This window comes from Corvus kubaryi, unplaced genomic scaffold, assembly GCF_017639235.1.
Source record: "Corvus kubaryi isolate FWS band 111438036 unplaced genomic scaffold, C.kubaryi_AGA036_p1.0 37367, whole genome shotgun sequence".
Lineage (NCBI taxonomy): Eukaryota > Metazoa > Chordata > Aves > Passeriformes > Corvidae > Corvus > Corvus kubaryi.
The window spans coordinates 5,070,756-5,090,163 of NW_024581119.1; the positions used below are offsets into that span (position 1 = coordinate 5,070,756).

Below are 19,408 nucleotides of genomic sequence, written 5' to 3' on the forward strand. Positions count from 1 at the left end.
CAAGTACTAATCTTAATGTAAGAGTTTTTCCACAGCTGGGGCATGAGGCATCCGCATTGAACCGCTCTGCCCTGATAAATTAGACTCCGTTCCACCCAGAGGAGCTGGAGTCCAAAGTAAACAGCTTATCTATTGGAGATAATATTGTTTGCAAACAATAATCATTTGACCATCTATCATCAGGCCGCACTTGTTTTACAAGTTTCTATGAATCTACTGCTGCGATGCCGCTACCGCTCACAGTTGCTCCAAACCTGCTCACTGAGACCTGTCATCTGCTGGCTCCTTCTGCTGGGCTTTACAGGCAAACCATAGCAATGAAAAAAAACACCAGTATTAGTCTTGTTCTCAATTTATATTCCCAAACAAATGGTGCTTTCTCCTCTATCCTTTTGGGGCACCCATTAGATCCACTTTTATCTCCATGGCTGCTTCTAGAGAGAGCAGTCCTTTCCTTGGCCGTATCACACACGACCATTCAGCTACGTAAGATCTCACTTTCATCATCAAAAACTACATCATTAAACCAGCAAAACACAAACTAACTATGATCCCAGAGGTCTTTTCCAACCTGAACGACTCTACAATAAATTGTTAAACCAGCAAAATACAAACTAAATCATGGAACCAGCAACCAGACTTGCACGAGGTGAGTCTCAGGAATGGTGTTTCTGACACTCTGAGTCTCAATCAAACACTGGTTTCTCCAAGAAAACAATAAATCTACAGCTGCCGTTCATGTAAATGTCCTATTGGCCTTGTGTAATGCTATGATGGATAAGATCTGAGCTCATTTAGCACAGTTACTTCATTTATCAGCCCGGCCATACCATTCCACTGCTGATAACACTCAACATATAGTTTAAACATCTCATCTATCAGCTGTGTATATAAACACGTATCCAACACACACACAATAACTGGGAGTTTTACTTGAGCACAGAAGCAAGTGCAGCAATACACATGCTTGGTAGGAGAAAGTCTCAGTTTATTGAGTGTTCACAGAGCCACTTGCTTTCCAAGAAGCTGGATCCGGACATCAACAGCAAAATTATTCCTGTGGTTTATTTAAAAATAACCTTACTTTATCATCGCAGCATCATGGTAAAATATATATGCAAATTAAGCATCAGGAAAAGCCTCCAGTTGTAATTAAAGAATCACTCTGGCTTTATGGAGCTGTTTGCTCACTGCCACTTCTGCCTGCAAACTGCACTCTGGGTTACACTGACAGCTTGAGAGGGCAGCAAGAAACGCTGTCAAGTTCTGCTCCCGTTTCTGGGCAGTTTTATCTGATCCAGCAAATTTATTTCAGCTGTTGGGAAGACCCAGCAATCCTGTGGCCCAGGCTGGTTCCCAAGGCGAGCCAGGGCTGTTTTGGGAAGCCACAGATGGCAGAAGAGCCCAGCTGTGCCGAAGGGGTTGGTTTATTTGAATTCTCCCTCGGTTCAAGGGCAGGAGCGCTGCTCCACCAGCGCGCGCAGAGGACAAAGTAAACACCCAGAGAACTTGTTAACATTAAACACTTTGCTGAAGAGGGCTGGGGGCAATGTTGCTTTTTGCCAAATCTTCCCTCCACTATTTATTTATCAAAAGCAATGAAACGTATATTCTGGGTCAACTTTAACCCCAGCACATGGAGCTACTGGGTTATTTTGCAGCTGTCTTTTTAAACAAGGCCAGCTCATTATCTTTAACTAAACTTTATCTTTGGAGATCTACTTTATCCAGGCTCTGATTTCCCTCTGTTTATCTTTCTCCTTACATGTTCCTCACTGCCAGTGTCAACAGCTACTCCTCTTTTGACCTACCAGTTTGGCTTTTGCAGGCTTGTGGAGTGGTAAGATCAACTGCAAAGCAGTGAGTACACACAGCGAGCCACAAAGACCAAAGTTCTTTGACTGGGGGGGAAAAAAGGAAAAACATTGGCTTTAACTGGAGTAGGATTGTTCAGCCATCAACACTCGGGCATCTGAATGAAGTTTCTCCAACACCTGCTTCTGAAGGGATGGCAGAGACATCTTGCTCACTGGTAGATTTCGGAACACCGGGGAAGATAAGACCCAGCAACACAACATAACCCAAAAATGCTTCTTTCTTTTTCTCCTGCAGATGGTGACACTCCAGAAGCCCCTTGCTAAATACAGAGAAGAGGGCAAGACCACAGCTTGTAGTTTTTTGGTCTTTAGAAATCCTGTGGAGAAACTTTGCCTCTTTAATATTGTATTAAAAAAGCCCTAGGGATGGAAAAACACGACCCTTCCCCTTTGCCATCTTTTCAATAACCCTGAGCTCCCATTTTGACAGCAAGTACCAGTCACTGGGGACCGGCTGGGATCTGAAAGAGGTGCACCTTGTTTAGATGTGGCTCCATTTTAGTGTCCTAGACTCCAAGATGAGCTCTGCCCAGAACAACTCTGCCCACTGTTCCTCGACTGGGAGGATGAATCTCCACCACTTGTGGATCAAATAGTCAAAGTTATTTTGGAGTAAGAGGTGTCACTGTCTGAGCATTTTAAACTAAAAGAGGAGTTATTAATATAAATAATATTCAAGGTTGAATAGAGATAGACATGGTTTTTGTGGATCAGGAAAATGCACTTTTCACTTTCACCGGCCATTTCTCCAGCCCAGCAGAAAGGCACAGCATGGCAAAGGCCACATTTCTCCCACTTCCACCCAGACCTCTTCACCTAAAGTCATCCTCTAGTTATCTTCGTGCAGCACTTGACCTCCTTGTCAGCTCTAAAGTAGGTTATTGCTCCTGGAGCAAGGGAAACAAGGAAGATAACGGACTTGTGTCAGGGGGAGGGGTCATCCCGACCATTGCAATGGATGCCTGCCCCTCGGAAGCATGCTGCACACACAGGGGCGCCCACAAACGTGTGCCTGGCACTTCTGGATGTAATTAGCAAGATGAAGTATTTCTGCACATGATATAATTCTAGCTGTGTGCCTCATTTGTCACTGACCCTTTATGAAAGGAACCCCTCAGCACAGAGCTGTGGGGACAGGCGTCCAGCAGCTCCCAGTTTCAGCCCCGCAACCTCTGGAATGCCATGCGCAGGCAAGAAAATAAACCATCCACACTAACTCCAAACAGAGGGGAAGGGATGGTTTAACTTTCCTTAAGAGCACCGGAGGTTTCCCAGCACAGGAGGAGGGCTGTCCCCAGCACCAGACTGGCACACCAGCCTGGCACACAGGGTGCTGCAGGGCAGCTGGCACACGGTCACACGGCTGTCGCGGCCTGGAGACCTGACCAGGATGGACACAGGCCATCCCGGACCAGGGAGCCTGTGGGCTTACTAAGCACCCTACTGAGCCAAGATGGGAAGACACAGGCACCAGACCAGCTGGGATTTCTGCAGCCCTGGCAGTGACCCTCTTGTCTCTTCCCAAAGCTTCATGTTTGTCACTGTTTCTCCAGAAACCAGTGGTTTTCAATGTACAGCTCCACAAGTCTGGTCCTGGCACTGTAACTTAACCCTCACCAAATTAACTCACTCCTACCCATGTTCACCCCCAAATAAGGTTTCACAGTCTAAAAGATGACAAAATGCTATTTTCCATGCATTCCCATGGTGTCAAGCTCCAGTGTCCTTCCAAACACAGCTGAGATCCTGCCCCACTTATTTACTGGACCGTGAACTTCTCCTCTCCACCCTTGCAGCTGAGGGCAGAGCCACTATGAAAAGAGCATTATCTCATCTCCATTTTGGTTTAGCTCCCTGAATCATCTTCCTGCCATCTCAGACCAGCTGGCAGGACAATACCAGGACCTGCCTTCCCAACAGCCACCACCCCACACCTCGGTCTGTTTCTGCACTCCCGCTCCATCTCTCCCTGCTCCAACACTCTCCCAACCTTCAGCAAGCTGTTCCACGAGGAACAGCTAAACGAGGAAGGGTTTCTGCACTACCCAAACGCTCCAGGTCCCATAAATGCTGGGTAGAGCAAAAGGAGGAGGAAGGAAACAGCATGCTCAGGAACAGAGGGAGTTATTCAGGTTGCCCACTCCACCTCCAGGAGCTGACAGCCTTTGCTAAGAAGCCCAAGGAAAAAGTGACTGAGCACCGCTGCCTCAGAGGCAGCACTGCCCACCAGCTGCATCGTGACAGCCCTCTGGAGTATACCAGCTTTGGATATACAGATTTCCCATTTTTCCTAAACAGCAGCAACTCAAAATTGATTCATCCCACCTCACTTCATAATGTCATATGTGATTTAACACCCGAAGCACAGCAAATTGGTTTTTTCCCTAGGTCATTTATTAGAATTACCAAGAAAATTTCATTTTAACTTGCCATCTGTACAACAAAACCCACAAATTTTCAAACCACCTAAATCTAGAGCAAATGAACCCCCTTGAATTAGCTAAAATACTCTGGCTTCAGTGTGAGCAAGCTGAGTTAGATCATTAAATCTCACACCAAGACACCTTAAAAAAAAAAAAAAAGAAAAAAAAAAAGAAAAAAAGAAAAAAAGAAGGTATTGAAGCCTGTGGCATTCCAAGAGAAAGCAATCAGACATTCCTGCCGCTCGGCTCCTCAGTGATCTCCAAAGCCTTTGATCACTGACTGTCTTCATGCTGTCCTCCTGGGGTCTGGCAAAATGAGTGTAACAGCTGGCACATAGACTTCATTAGCTTTCTGGGCTGGGAGGAGCGGGGTCCGGCCCGGGAGCCACGGCAGCTTGCCCGCGGCTTCTCGGACTGACCTCGCCGGTTTATTGCCGGTGTTTCGGGGCCGGGACACCTCGGCAGTGCCGCGCAGTTGCCAGCGGTGAACGCTCACCGCGCTGCTCCTAAAGCCACCCGAAAGCCACCCTAAAGCCACCGCTGCCAGGCGGGATGCGGCAGACGCATTCCCAATGCCAACCCGCGGGGCTCAGAGTGCCAAAAGGCAACGGAGCCGGCCGAAGCCTCATTTTTATGAATGCTTAATGACCACTCAATCATTAACATCAACCTTTAAAAAGCAAATGCAGCACCTACAGTGTTCATTACCCTCCCCCTCCCCCCCTTTCAGGGTCTCAATCGAGTCAGTCAAGCGTGCAAACCGATCCTGTCGCCAGCAAAAGCATTTCCTTTCACTGTGGTCAGCCAAAAGCAGGGGAAAAAAATGGAAGTGACTTGGAGTTATGGCACCAAAAAGGCCAGACAAGCAAGGAAATAATCAACTCCACATGAGCCACTTCGAGCCCATCACAATGAAAAGGGCCTACGACTAACCCCAGGAAAGGTCAGCGGGACTATGGGGGTCAGAAGCTGAAAAAGGCAATAGCGAGCAGCTGCCAGCTGCAATAAGAATCAATGTGTTCCTAATTACACTCCGAAGAGAGGGCTCGAGCACCGGGAAACGCCGGGCTGTAATCACAGCTTGGGCAAAAAACATTCAAGTGCTCCCGTTTTACTCTTCTCCACCTCGAGCACTGGAGCTGCAGTTTGTGTGTTACTAAATCACAGGAAGCCGAGGCCTGGAGATAAGGAGCCAGGCAGCTACAGAAGGGTTGGGGATTTTGTAAAAAATGCCGTAATTAAGCATTTGTGTTGGAATTATGGCATCACCAAAGAGAGAATTTCGTGAGTGTAAGCAATAAAATTACGTTCTTCAAAGGGATTTTGCATGTGCTTTTAGGAAACACACAGAACTCTGCCGCACAGTCCCATACGCCTGGGATTTTCTCAATCCCCCAAAAAAACACGTGAAAGGGAAAACCCAGAAAAATCAGTTTGCTGACAGTAACCCTATAAACCAAGCGTGAGAGACACAAACAGGTCAGAAAACAATGAAACGGACGCCAAGGGATCCACAGAAACACTGAGTGGAGAGGCAGTTAAAAATTACAAGAAAAAGCATCCTTTGATGTTCTGTTCATATTTATTTACTACATTTTAAACAAATGAAGGTGCACCCTCCAGATCCTTATCAGAAGGATAAGGATCTCCTGAATAAAGGAGAGAAATTACAGTTGCTCAAACTTTGCAATCCCCAGCTTGGATTTCAGTAATGCCTCCAACATTTCTGCCCATACCCATGCCTGGCACCCACATCCAAGTGCTTCCTATGCAGATTCCCACCTAAGGATTCAATTGGTATTTTTACTTCTTTTTAGGTAACGTATATTTTTATAGGCAGCCTCACACGGACCTTTTTTCTTGCTTCACACCATTTAAACCCCCCCATGAATCAGTGATGAATCCAAAGAGCAATTCTGGCAGACTAAAGTCCCTTATGAATTGTGCAGCAATTTCTAATGGCATGTCACTTTTCATAGAATGGCTTGGATTAGAAGGGACCTTAAAGACCCCAAAGTTGATATTTTTGTCAAAATACAGAGCAAGTGTTTGCTCGGGTGGCAGATGGCAGGAAAAACACACAAAGCCGAGCAAACGAGACAGTGACTGAGTCCCAGAGAGGACAGGGGATCCCACATCCTGATGGCCTTCCTCAATAACCAGGTAGATGTGTTTCCTACAAAGCTACAAAACACCCTAAATAATGTCACTAATTTACTCAAACTGCTCTAGGTAAGGTCCAGTGGCACAGGACAAAGGTGACACAAGAAGAGGTTAAGCAACTGAAGAAAAAATAGCAGTATTAGCTCAAACCATGGCCAAGAGGCTGTGTGCCTCAAAGATGGAGAAGGAGGTCTTTTTTGTTGGATTTTTCTATTTTGCTTTCAGGCCTGGAAAGTCTCATGGTTGGTATCAGCTGTTGGACTTGGATCAAAGTTTAGCCTTCCATTAATCTTTTGAGTTATATGTGAGGCTGATAGAGATTTTTTTTTTTTTTTAGAAGACAGTTAAGATTACTCAGATACTTAATTTGCACTCCAATATTTCAAAAACACCTTGACTTTAGAACCTTGGTCCTGGCGTACATATGGTCTTGATAGAAGAACGCATGCTTTGGCATGGACAGGAGGAATGGATTTGGGAGCTGAGGGGCGGAAATTTAACAGTTTGTGTACTGGGCCTCGGCACACACAGATGAAAACACTCCCGAGTCACGACTCTGCTCCCGAGACACATCTGTACTCCGAGGGGGGAGAGCTGGGGTTCCCGTCCTGCCATTCCAACACCGGTCACAGCGAGACAGGCATCAGGAGAAAAATAAATAAATCATCCCAGAAGCCACACTTTCTTCTCCACAAACAGGCATAACAATTAGTTTGATTTTATTATTAACTTCAGCAAAAGAGCTGAGACAGTCCCCCTGCTGCCACACTAATGAAGTGGGAATGGCTCCTGCCTCCTCTGGCCTCGGGGGAAGCGAGAGAACAGAGCATTAGCCTGATACACAGTTCTGCTGGGCTGCAATTACGCTTAAATGCCTAAATCAGGGCTTTCAGCCCCCAAGGGAGCTAAGGGTATCATTAGTTTAACAGTTCCATCACAGTAGGCCAAATACATACAAAATTCTCACCCTTTGCTCTTCGAGGCCCCCCAGACCTCCCCTGCCTTGATCTTTCCTGCTTAGGCACTACTTTGCCTCATATTTCCATTTTCTTCCCCACATTTAGCTCAACACCTGTGCCGTACCACTGAAGGGACACCCGAGAGAGCTCTGCTGCCTTCAGCCACGTCTCCAAGGGTCCTTCGGCCAACACCCCCTCCCTGCTCCTTCCTCAGGGCTGGCCTCAGCCTCGGGAGGAGGCGCCTGCTTTACTTCTTCAGCTCTGGTTTTTAGCAACAGTGAGATTTCGCAACCAGTTTTTCAGCCAATTTAAAGACGGGCTGCTGCCGAGGAGGGCAGCAACACCTTCCTTCAGGACCTGGCTTGCATTCTCCTATCTGCACCAGGGATCCTGCGGCCAGCAAGTGAGTCAGATCTGCTGGCAGATCCAGCTGAAAACTCAGCCAGAGGAAAAATGAGGTTCAGTTTTCACCTGGATGAGGGAGCAGTTTCAGCTCCCCATGCAGTCCTGGAGCACCAGCCCAAAGGAGGGGCTGGGAATGGACATCCAAGAACAGGAACTTAGCACTTCAACAGCATGAGGCCTCAGATCAACTCATGAAGCACCACCCTGGTATGTTTAATAAGCCCTGGACTGCAAGAATGTGTGCGAAAATGAAGAAAAATATACAAAACCAAACTCCAAGTGAGCCATGCCCATTTTCTCAAGGGAGCTAGGGAACTCACCATCCTAATTATCCGAGCTACAGGTGCACACACCACAGCAAGCTGGAGTACTACCTCAGGGAATGGTTTTTTCCCTCCAAGAAGTTTGCATTTTGCATGCCAAGGACCATCACCCATAATTATAATTTGTCTATGGTTTCTAAAACCAGAATCCAGCATGAATAAAAAATAAAAAGGACTAGAACCACAGGCTTGTTCTCATCATCAGAAAAACCTGTCAGACTCTCAGACAAAGGTGCTTGTGTCCACACAGGCTGCCTAAAGGTCCACTTCCAGCAGCACTCTCACACCTGGGCAGTTCAGCCATGAGAGAATGTTGATGGAAAGAATTGGAACCATGGCTGAGCTCTATTAGAGGACAGCAAGCTCATTCCTGAGGCAATTCCAGATGAACACTGACACCTCGTCCTTTGGTAGCCTCCGGCAAGCAACAGCTCTGAAAAGCACAGACAAATGGGTTCTTTTAGCTGTGCTAGCCTGAGTCCAACTCGGTCTGTTGTAACTTGCAGAGATCCATGCTATCCATGAGCCCTTAAAGGGAAGCACAGCCATTAAATCCACACCTGCAGCCAGAATTTATAGCAACCTCATCTACTGCTGTCTTACATCATAGGCAATTAGGAGCCTGTGAACTCATGGCTGCAGGATATGGGAGGTGCACTGGAACAGGAGAGCCAAGCCTGTGTTACAGCACAGTTGTTAGTCACCTTAGAATTCACCATGCCTGCGGATGGCTGGAATTGTGCACAAATTGGAGCAACAGACCCATTTGGACTCTGTTCTCTAAACAAAAGTGCTGCCCTGCACTCCAAGGCACTGCTTCCCTTCCTGTTACAGCTGTCCACACGCTGTCACAGGTAATGCCAACACTCCCTGCTGCTGGACCCAGGCTCCAGGCAGAACAATGCTTATTAAAAAGCAAACCAGCTAACCAGGGACAGCTGAGGGAGAGAGCAGGAAAGACCCTGGCCTTTCCTCCCCCGATTAAAACAAGCCTTCACACAATCCATCCTCCAGCCTTACAGTAATTCAGTTTTACTGCACTCCTCCCCTCCCTTCCCCCATGCTCAAAAGACCAAACCTGGTTTCAAAATTGAAGTCCGAGCTCTCCAGCAAACACACACTTCTGCACTTCTTCACCTCGAGGGAAGGAATCCTGACACAACTGACAATATTGCTTAGCAAAACGAGCCCCTTTGCCTCAGGCCCAGATAAAAGCAGCGGCTAGGCAGAAAAGTAAATGAAAAAATTGTCTTGGTCAGGCCAAGTTTGCTACAACAAACCAACCTGGCTCCCAGGCAAGGAGAGGGGTAGTGGAACATGGGGGAAAGAGAGGGAGGCTTTGGGTTGGCCTTGCTCAGTGGTGTTGCGCAACAGAGCACCGGGCGAAGCTTCCCGCCTCCTTCCTCACGCCAGCAGAGCCGAAGGAGAGCGTTGATCCAAGCGAGGGAGGCAGCAGTCATCATGAAGCTCTAGCCTGAGGGTTTGGCTCCTCCAGCCCTCCTGCTTCACTCACTGCAGCCAAGATCAGCCCTGCCAGCAGCAGGGACCCCTGCCCAGGACTGGGGACACTCAGGGCAGCACCGTCACAGTGCTGGGTCGTGAGTCAGAGCCCAAACCCCTTCCTGCAAATCAGGGCCATGGCAGCTGTTCCCAGCAGAACCAGTTCAAACACGAGCAACTGATAAGAAAGGAGTTAAGTTTCATCACTGAGACCAGGGAGAAATTTCCGCCAGGTTCACCTGACTGTGCCCTGTTCTCACTTGCACAGACACATCCTGCTTTGCCCAACGGGATTTCTGTTCGGACGTCCAACAGCAGACTGGCAATTCCTGGAGACACCTTCCCAAAGGAAGATGGATGCCACAGCTTCGCCACATAGCAAGAAAGTTCCAGACTCTTCATAGCACATCAACTCCCCCACGAGACTTTAATGCCGAGCTCAGCAACATGGGGGCCCTGCAAAGATAACCGGCTGCCGGGATTGACTCCATCCCACGTTAGCATCCATCAGATAGCAAGAAAAACAAGATTAAGCAGCACTACAGCATTAGTCTTCATTTAAACTTGGCAAAGAAAGCAAACGTTTCTTTTTTGTTGGCCTCTGTGCGTGTGTGTTTTTAAAGCAGACCCAGGCTCAGCCAGGGAAAGGTGCCTGGACTGTTTAATGTTGGGGGATTAGAAGGGACAACACTTGTACACTTGCCAGAGCCCAGATAAGCAGCGAGTGCTTGGGTTAAGCAGGCGAGCATCTGCCCCCTGCAATATATACATTGCCCCAGTGAAAATAAACAGCTTCACACCTTTGGCTCAGAGAAGGACTTGAGCTTCTTCTACATCCTCAACCTGCAGCCTCTCCACTCGAGGACAAAGGGTCAGAAGGGTGAAGGTTACTCGCAGTTCCCTTACTCCAAGTATAAGGCTGGAAGCTTTCTGTCTCCTCTCACACTGGGTAGAGTCTTTGCTGCTGCACATCAGACCTGGTGTTGGTTCCTTGTGTTCTCTGTGCCCAGAGCTGTTCTAGACAAACTCCAAACATGTACACTTTCTATGTGTGCTGGTTACGTACAAGCCATAACAAACACAGTGATTAGGAAAAATGCTAACTTGGAAACTGGACCTTTTTCTAAGTGCTCAGCCACCAAGTCCATAATCTAGAAAACCACACCTCAATTTAATGCTGCCACCCCAGTCACTGGAGATCACAGGGCTGAAGACTCCAGCCACACCACTGCAGTACCCATCTACAGTCTGCTCCAAACTCCTCTCTGGTCCATCCCAATGCACAATTTGGAAGTGCAATCTGCACCCCAAAACCATGCCTCAGTCTGAATAGCTGAATTTAAAATGATATCATTAAGTTTGAAATTTCAACATACTTAGAGAGTTTTGATAATAACATTTTTGATTACATCCGTTGCCAGCTTCCTTCTACACCCTGACAGAGATTTAAAGTATACATTCCTATTTCATTCTGCAACAGAGATTAGTGGCAGGAACAGAAAACATCTTCTGTTCCAAAAAACCCTCGGGGTTTTCCTCCTTCTCTTGCATCTTATTAGAGAAGTCTCAAATCTCCATCAAGCTGTGATACACTGTCACTGCAAAGCATTTAAGGCAACAAGTATCTGAGCGCTACACTGAAGCACACCTTCGGAACAAGCTTCTGAGAAACAAAGAGCTTTCCAAGGCTATCCCAAAGGTGAAAACGCTCCCCAGCAGTAACAGCCCTCAGGAAGCTTTATGAAAATCTGAGCCTACGCTCAAGCGTATGGCACGCAGAGCCCTAATTCAAGAACTTTTGTGAACTCTCATTGTGGGGAAGGGGGGGTGAACAAAGGAAAACCACATGCTATTGTTTATTTTGACTCCACAATATATTTAATCTACATGGAGTTGGAACATTACACAGCAAAACTCCTCAGCTCCCAGAAATTATGTACAGCCAACAGCAGCAAAGCCCGTTCTCCAAAGGGAGAATGACATTTTAAGTGTGTTATCTTCACCCCACACAGCACAGAAACTCTCTGAAACGCAGCTGAAAGCTGCCACCAGTGCTTCCAATACTACACCCCAAGACCATGGGATCAAGGCAAGGCTACTGGCACTCATGACACAAGGAAAGCCAAAGCTGGGGACTTCCACCAACCTGACCTCGAGCTATTGCAGCTTTTCTCAGTAAGACACTGACTGCCTGGGGAGGTCGCTGAGCAGGAGGAGGATGGCCCAGGCATCTCACACCCTCCTTGAGCCTATCAACAGGAGCAGACTATGATGGATTCCAAGATGTTAAAGCAACAAGACCCAGCTTATGAGCTGCCAAAGAGTTATTCCAGGATATCCATAGGGATGATAACAGATCTCACTACATGAATTCTATTGCTGTAGCTGCACAACTCCCTGCCAGCCTTGTATGCTGCAGGAGGTGTGCTAACAAGGACTGCCCATGTGTCACTGGAGGCCTTCAGTGTCCAGCTCCAGGATACCCCTGAGTAGCTCCAGAAGCCGTGGCTCTGCTGATGAGCTACCAGCCGCAGATGTGCCCTGGCACAACAGAAGAACCATCTTCCCAAATACCAAATTTCTGTTCAAAGCCACCCACTGCCATCCCCTCGTGCCCAGTGAGTTCACTCCGCCAACCCCAATATTCCAGCTCCTTTGCACAACTTCTCCTGGACACAGAGCCCGCTGCCTCGTGTTGGGGTACAGTCACTGCTGCTGAGGGACCGGAGCTGGGCAAGCTCACCCCGGGCAGGTGCCAGCATCAACACTCTCACCTGCGGTGAGGAGAATGCACAGACAGGTGATGTCATGGCCAGAGCAGACAGGTGACATCACAGCCTCAGCAGCCCACAGGCACCTTCTCTCCATCCTACACTCAGTGGGGCTGTGGTTTATCTTCTCCTGCACCTGGGAGCAGAGGCCTTTGGCACAGCCCCATCCTCGCCCTCCGCTGGGCCGGGGGCTGGCGCAGACACAGGTTGCTGTGAGGTTTCAACAGGCTGAATGAAACGGTGAAGAAAGACACTTTTCAGAGGGGGAGGGGAGGGGAGGCACACACGTACTGAACAAATCATCTGCTTGGAGCGCTGGCTCCTACTTGTTCTCAGTTATATTATTCACTCAAGGGTGGATTAATCCATCACTGCAAAGGAATCTCCTGATCTCAGAGATAAAGGCAACAAGTCATGCACTGACTGCCTGTGGATCCTCCTGGAAATGGCCAGCCTTTCTCATGGCCTTATTTGGGCCGATCTATCAGCTCTCAACTAACAACAAGCAAGAAGAAGAAAAAAAAGAAGAAATTAAAAACTGAAAACATACCACCTGACTACAGTAACTTCAAGTGGATTGATCTGGAAGCAAGCACGGAATTTCAACTCCAAACAATCACTGTTTGTTTCAGAAGGGGCCACATGAACTGTCCCCTTCCATTGTTGTTGCTCCCCAGGAGAAGAACAGTCACCTGGGTCCTTACCTTCCAAACTTGCATGGAAAAATGATTAATTTCTTGCAAGATTCTTTAGAGTGAGGCCTTTTACCCAGATAAATAGTTTCTTTGGAAACAAAACCCCCTAATGCCATCCCCTGGCAGGAGCATCTCCAGCTAGAGCAGGCTGCACTTGGGCACAAGGTGCCTACAGAAAATACAACAGCAATTCCAGGAGGTTGGACATCTCCAGCATGTCTGTACTTCGGTGCTTCAGCAGATGCCAGGGAGCAATTACAGAGACATTCAGGATCTGTCTGCTCTTCACCTAAGATTAAGGTGGGCTGAGAAGCTCCCCTCTGGCTGGAGCTGGCAGCCCACGATACCAGGGGCTCACCAGCACACAGAAGGCGAGCTGACAGGGAATACTTCACACGCAATGCAACCCTCAAACACGTTTGCAGAGACAAAACACTCTCAAACCCCTCCAAAAATGTAAAACTGTGGTGCCCAGCCTTTTTGCCAAGACTGTTTCAATGACGGCCTCAAGCCTTTTAGTCCTTGTCTTGGCATTTTATAGGTTCACTGCAAGGAAAACCACGGGCTGCGAGGCAAAGTCTCTGCACACTGCAAGGTAGGAAACATTAAACTTCTCTTTGAATTAAACAAATAAGACTCAACCACTTGGTTCATTATCAGATTCAATGGTTGGAGTCTGTGGGGAAAGCTAAACAGCAGAACCCAGGGTATAAATCAAAGGCGTGATCAGAGAGACAGGTGAGGCCGAGGGTGTGGTCTCACCTCTCAGCTCAGCCACATGGAGCTGGGGATGGTCTCCTCCTTCCCCAGCTCCCCCCTGCTGCCAAGCTGATGGCAATATCCCAGCTAAGCTAGTCTTGCTCACTCCAGGCTTCAGGGAATGATTTTATCCCTTACCTGTGCTGTTTCTGTGAGCTGGACTGGTTCAACTGGGCATTTCCAGAGGCAGGAGATGGAGGGGGCTGGCCAGAACCCCTCCCTCTCTGCAAGGCACCCACCCCGGCTCAGCAGCAGAGCAAGCGCACAGGATCAGGAGACAGCAAAGCCAATTTAGAAGCCACTGCTGCCAAAAGGGGCCATCCCCCCACCAGCCCCCTCCAGCCCCCCAGGGCCTTCCCAGTTATCCAAGTGGAAGATTTAGCAACTCTAACTGCGGAGCGAGATCCAGGAAAGTTTGGGGCTTGGGTACATTTTTTTCTGAAGGGTTAGCTGGAGTCACTCCCCTGCGGCTGCTCCACTGCTGGATTCCCGCAGCGGGAAAGAGGCAGGAATGTACCTGCCACCTCCTGCAGCAGCGAGTCCTCGGATGGAGCTGTAACGTGAAACTGCGCCCAAGGAGCTGGGGAGGGGGGAAAAAGGGGGGAAAAAGAAAAAAGAAAAAAAAAAAAATAGAGTCCCACCTGGCTAGAAGAGCTCCGAGACATCTCAGAGGTATGGAAAACGGGAAAACAACCCACCTTACATGATTGTTTTCCCTCCTGCTGAAAGACAGCAGATATTTCTCACACAGAAAGAACGAGTAGGGGCTTAATGGAAATGGCAGGTGGTCTGGATGTAAAAGGCTCAATCCCCCACCAGGCTGAACAAGCATTTCCCCTGAAGTGATCACTGTCACTGGAGAATCATCATCCCCACCAGAAAGGGAGAAGGGAGCTGGGGAATGTAAGTGGAAAACTCTGACATGCTCAGCCCTGGAAGTGGTACTGAGCCATCTACCAAGGAAATTACTGGAAGAACACGCAACTGAAAAAAGTGAACATATATACACACGCACAGAGGAAACTATCTAGTCTAGAAATTCTGGGGCCAGCGTAGTTGGAGACCTCCCACCAGCCAAAGTAATACAGCAAAGAGGTTTTTGCTGACTTTGCCAAAGACAAACACCATCCCAGAGCAAATGATGCAGGATAAGGGGACACACAATAGCAGGGTTTGCTCAGGGCGGCCTCCAGGAGAGCAGAAAGTAAGTAGGAAAGGCCCACCTGCTAACAAAATAGGTCAAAATAGCAAAAACAGTGGACAGAGAACACAGTTTGGTGCCCATGTACTAGCTTTAAGAGTCAGGATTGCAAGGCAAGCTGTAAATTCCCATTTAAGGAGGAAATTTGACCACTTCCACTTGAAACAAGGTTTTTAGCTCAGTCTCACCCCAGCTGCAGATAGCAACTGGTTCTGAAGCTCCCCAGCCCACTGAAACACCGAAAACCAGAGAACTGACAGCAAACCACTGCAGTGAGGAGGAAGGGGCAGGACTCAGCTCAAGGGAGCCACTCACTAGTCAGCAGCTCATAAGCAAAGCAGGAGACAAAAACCTGACTCTACATACAAAGGACAAGTTTACAGTATCAATTTCTACAAATGAGATGTTGCCTAACAAAAGACGTCCAGCAGCTTTCCCATTAAAGTGATTCCGTAGAAAACATTACCCGAGATACCCAACCCCAGCAGGTTTGTGGGTGAAGACCCACTCAGTCTCAGGGCTTCTAGTACTAAACCACAGGTTTCAAAGCCTCATGGAAGCTCACCAACAGGTTCACCACATTTCCATGTTGTTTTGCATAGGACTGTGTGCCAAGACCACAGGACTGCAATGAAACCCCTCAAGAGTCACAACTGTGGACATGGGAACAAGGAAGATGCAGAGCAGGAGGTTTTCCACCACAGGTTAAAAGGCCTGCCAGAAAGAGGAGGTAAAGGAGCTCTCGGAGAAGGTGTGAAGAGCAGGTTTGGTGGGTGATATGGGAAATCCAGGTGAAGTTCAATGCCTTTTTACACACAGAACTAGGAAACAGCTCACATGACCTGCAGGGAACCTTTTCAATACAGCTCATTCCGTGTGCACATACAAACGCTCAGAGATCAGCCCCTGACCCACAGCTCCTCACACCCAGCCCAGCAAACAACCTGAAATCACAGCAGTTGGTCCTGTACACACCCAGTCACACCAACAACCACACGGGAGAAGGTGCTGCTGACTGTACCACCGCATCAGAAAACAGCTTTATTCCCAAAATGATTTAATCATCACACGCTTCCCAGTTAGTTGCTGGCACTGAGACTTTGTTGGTCTTGCACTTCATGGTAATGCCTTATCTTGAGCACCCACCAATTAATGCCCTGCTCATGGTACGCCCGAGGCCTCATTGGGCAGAGCAGCTCTGCTGTGGGACAGGCAGAGAGGGATTTATGAGATGCTGAACCCTGGTGTGGCTGTGCACTCACAATCCATTGCTTTGCTTCCCCAATTCCACATCTGCAGAAGCAGTCTTTAAACAAGCCAGGGTATTTTTAAGCTCTGACAGTTAAAATCCTCAAGTGACATCACCTGAAGTCGGAGCACAGCTGCCTTATTCCTCTGGCACACCAGCAAGCCAAAGTAAGCAGGAGCCTCGTTTATGGGCTTACAGCACACCTTGAGATAATGAAAGCACTGGTGGGATTTGCCCAGCACGGTCAGACCTTTCCTTGCACGGCTTTTTTTCCCCTCCCTCCTTAGTTTTGGGGTAAAACCCAAAAACTTTAGCCCCAGAGCAGCCCAGTGATCCAGCAGAGGGGGCACACAGGGGGGCTGGCCAAAACCCCAGTGCCACCATCCTGGGGGTTTGGTGGCAAAGGCAGCAGAGCTGCTGTCCCACCAGAGAAAACGGATTAAAAATCACCAAGACTGCATGAAGGATGGCAAAAAACAACCCCTCAAGCTACTTCCCATGGTGTAGCCGAGCTTGCCCGCCCACACTTCACCTTGCACACACGGGCACTGCTGTTTACGAGCACCCGGAGCAGCTTAAGGGTGTAAATCACATTAATCCAGGCAACAAAGCCACAGCGCTCATCCTCGGGTGAGTTACTAATCCCTCCACACCACAGCAGTTCCCATCTCACTTCCTACCCCTTGAGGAGGGAAAAAAAATACCTTTTAACATGGTAGGTGACTCAGTGGATCCCACCTTCTATCTGAGCCAGCTTCCAATAGCTTTGAGCAACACTCATGGGTCTCCCCACAAGCCTGTGGATTTTCTGGGATGCAGACCAAGCCAGTCAGAGGCTTCCCTCTTCTTATGGAAAGGGGAATACAGGTGAAAAATATTTATTTCTTTTTAATCACTGCATTACCAAGTCCTCCCCACAAGACAGGCTTGCAGCTGCTTTGGAAAAGCAGGGTTTGGTTTCAATGTGTTTGACTCTCACTCTCAACACCTATTTTAATTTGGTGGAACAAAAGCATTCTGGCTCTAATTAAGGCAAATAATATCGAGTTCAACAGAAAAGCGTTAAGAAATTGTGCCGGGAAACATCCACTGCGAATTTTTGGAATATAGAAGGAGCTGGCCATCGCCCTCAGCAACCGCTACCACAAAAGCACTTTTTCTCCTTAAAGCAGCTACGGGCAGACTGTACATCCCATAAATTGCAACTGTCAAAACACCCAAGTCACGGGAGACGAGGGAAAAAGCAAAGGGGCTCCACACAGCTCAGCTGGGAGCGCCAGCACCCCAGAATTACCTGCTTTGTTCTAGGAAAACGCTGGGCCACAAAGGATAAAACCCCGGAGAACCAAAGCTTCCACGCTCCCGGCAACCTCGGTGACCGTGGCTGGTGTTTGGGTTGGTAAATTGTATTTCTGGTGCATGTGTGAAAGATACAACTCACTGAGTAAACAGCCCTTCAGAGCTGACAGCTTTACAGCCGCAGGCTCGGCGCGACTACTCCTTCCCAGAGGCAGCAAAGCAGTTGGGGAAAAGCAGTAAAATAATAATTAAAAAGAAAAAGCTACATAAAGCCATCACATTTACCCTTTCACCAAGCCTTTACACAGTTACGAGGCAGGAGCAAAATAAACATTGCCTGTTTTCTGCCCGACACTGTGTCACAGCTGAAAAACACGTCCCTCTTGGTTTAAAAAACATCAGTATTGGGAGCATGGGATAGACGACTGGAAAGTTCTTCCATTAGAAGTCAGGAACTGTATAATTTATATTTGTTTTTGGCAAAGAGACAGACAAAGCAAGGGAAAGTAATTTAAAATTCAAGAATCGCGTGGCTTTAAGAAGGTAGGCAGCTTAATGCAATAAAAACAATAATAACAGAGATAAGATGTCAGGATGCTTTACAGCCAGAGTCCTCAGGCATCACACACCACCTCCTGCCTTAGGGACTGACTTTCCACCGCTCTAATTGCAGAGAAAAGTGACCTTACAGGTTAAAAACATGCAGATTAACCATTTTAAGGCGGTTAAGAGGCTGGACGCGACCCCAAACCTATCCCCTATGGCACCTCCTTCAAGCAGAGCAGCGTTTAAATGACAAATAGAGAGGAGCGCAGGAGCGTTCCCTGCGAAATTAGACCATAAATCAGCGCCGGGCAGCTCGGGAGGGCTCGTCCCGCTCCCCGGAGCGCTGTGCACCGGCTCAGCCCCGCGCACCGAGGGCACAGGGCGCGGAGCCCGACGGCGGGGGCGAGCCCCGGGGGTGACAGGAGCCGCCACCTGCGGCCGCCCCGGGCCGCGCTCGCCCCTCACGGAGGAGCCGCGCTCTCCCCTCCCGGCGCGCGCCCGCCCGCGCCCCCCTCAGCGCGCGCCGGCGGCGGGAAGCGCGCGCGTTACCTCTCCGCCGCGCCCCCTCCCTGGTCCCGGTCCTGGTGCCGCTCGGCGGCGGCTCGCCAGGACATTCCAGGCTGGGGCGGGCGTCCCGGCGGGCGGGAGCCTCCATCCAGCGCCGCCCGGCCGCTCGGCGCCGCTTATCTCCCCCCTGCGCTCCGCTCCCCGCCCCGCTCCCACCGGCGCCCCGTGTCGGGGGAGGTGCCGCAGCCCCGCCCCGCCCCGTGGAGCGAACCAACGGCGGCCTGGGGGGGGGGGGAGAACGGGTGCCCCGCGGGCGGACCCACCGCCCGAGGAGGGGAGGGAGCGGGCGGCGGTGAGCGCGGCCCGAGGGTGCGGCGAGCAGGGAGCTGCGGGCCCTTTAAGGGGAAGGGGAGGGGTGGAGGGGATGCACGTGCGCGCGGGGCGCCGCGGGATCCTTGCGCTGCCGAGACGCTCCCGAACCGCCGAGACCCGTGGGACCGCGCTCCCGAACCGCCGGGACCCGTGGGACCGCCCCCCCGAACCGCCGGGACCGGGCATCCGTGTGAGCCGGGACCCGCGGGACCACACCCCCGAACCGCCGGGACCGGGCATCCGCGTGAGCCGGGACCCGCGGGACCACACCCCCGAACCGCCGGCACCCGCGCACCCGAGCAGCAGGTGCACCCGCGCACCCACGGGACTGGGGACGCAGGGACCGGGCACCCCACCAG

The 19,408-nt window shown here is 49.6% G+C and overlaps 1 protein-coding gene across 2 annotated transcripts in view; it reads right to left on the reverse strand.

Annotated features, from left to right (window-relative positions):
- CDON (cell adhesion associated, oncogene regulated) overlaps positions 1–19,408 on the reverse strand; it is a 53,447-nt gene that overhangs the window by 33,713 nt on the left and 326 nt on the right. The window contains exon 1 of one of the 2 annotated variants that reach the window (XM_042034040.1): positions 18,720–18,888. The exons of the other annotated variant lie outside the window; for it this stretch is intronic. The gene's annotated coding sequence lies outside the window, so the exon portion shown is untranslated. Of the gene's footprint in view, positions 1–18,719; positions 18,889–19,408 lie in introns of those variants that run through there. 2 annotated transcript variants of the gene reach the window in all.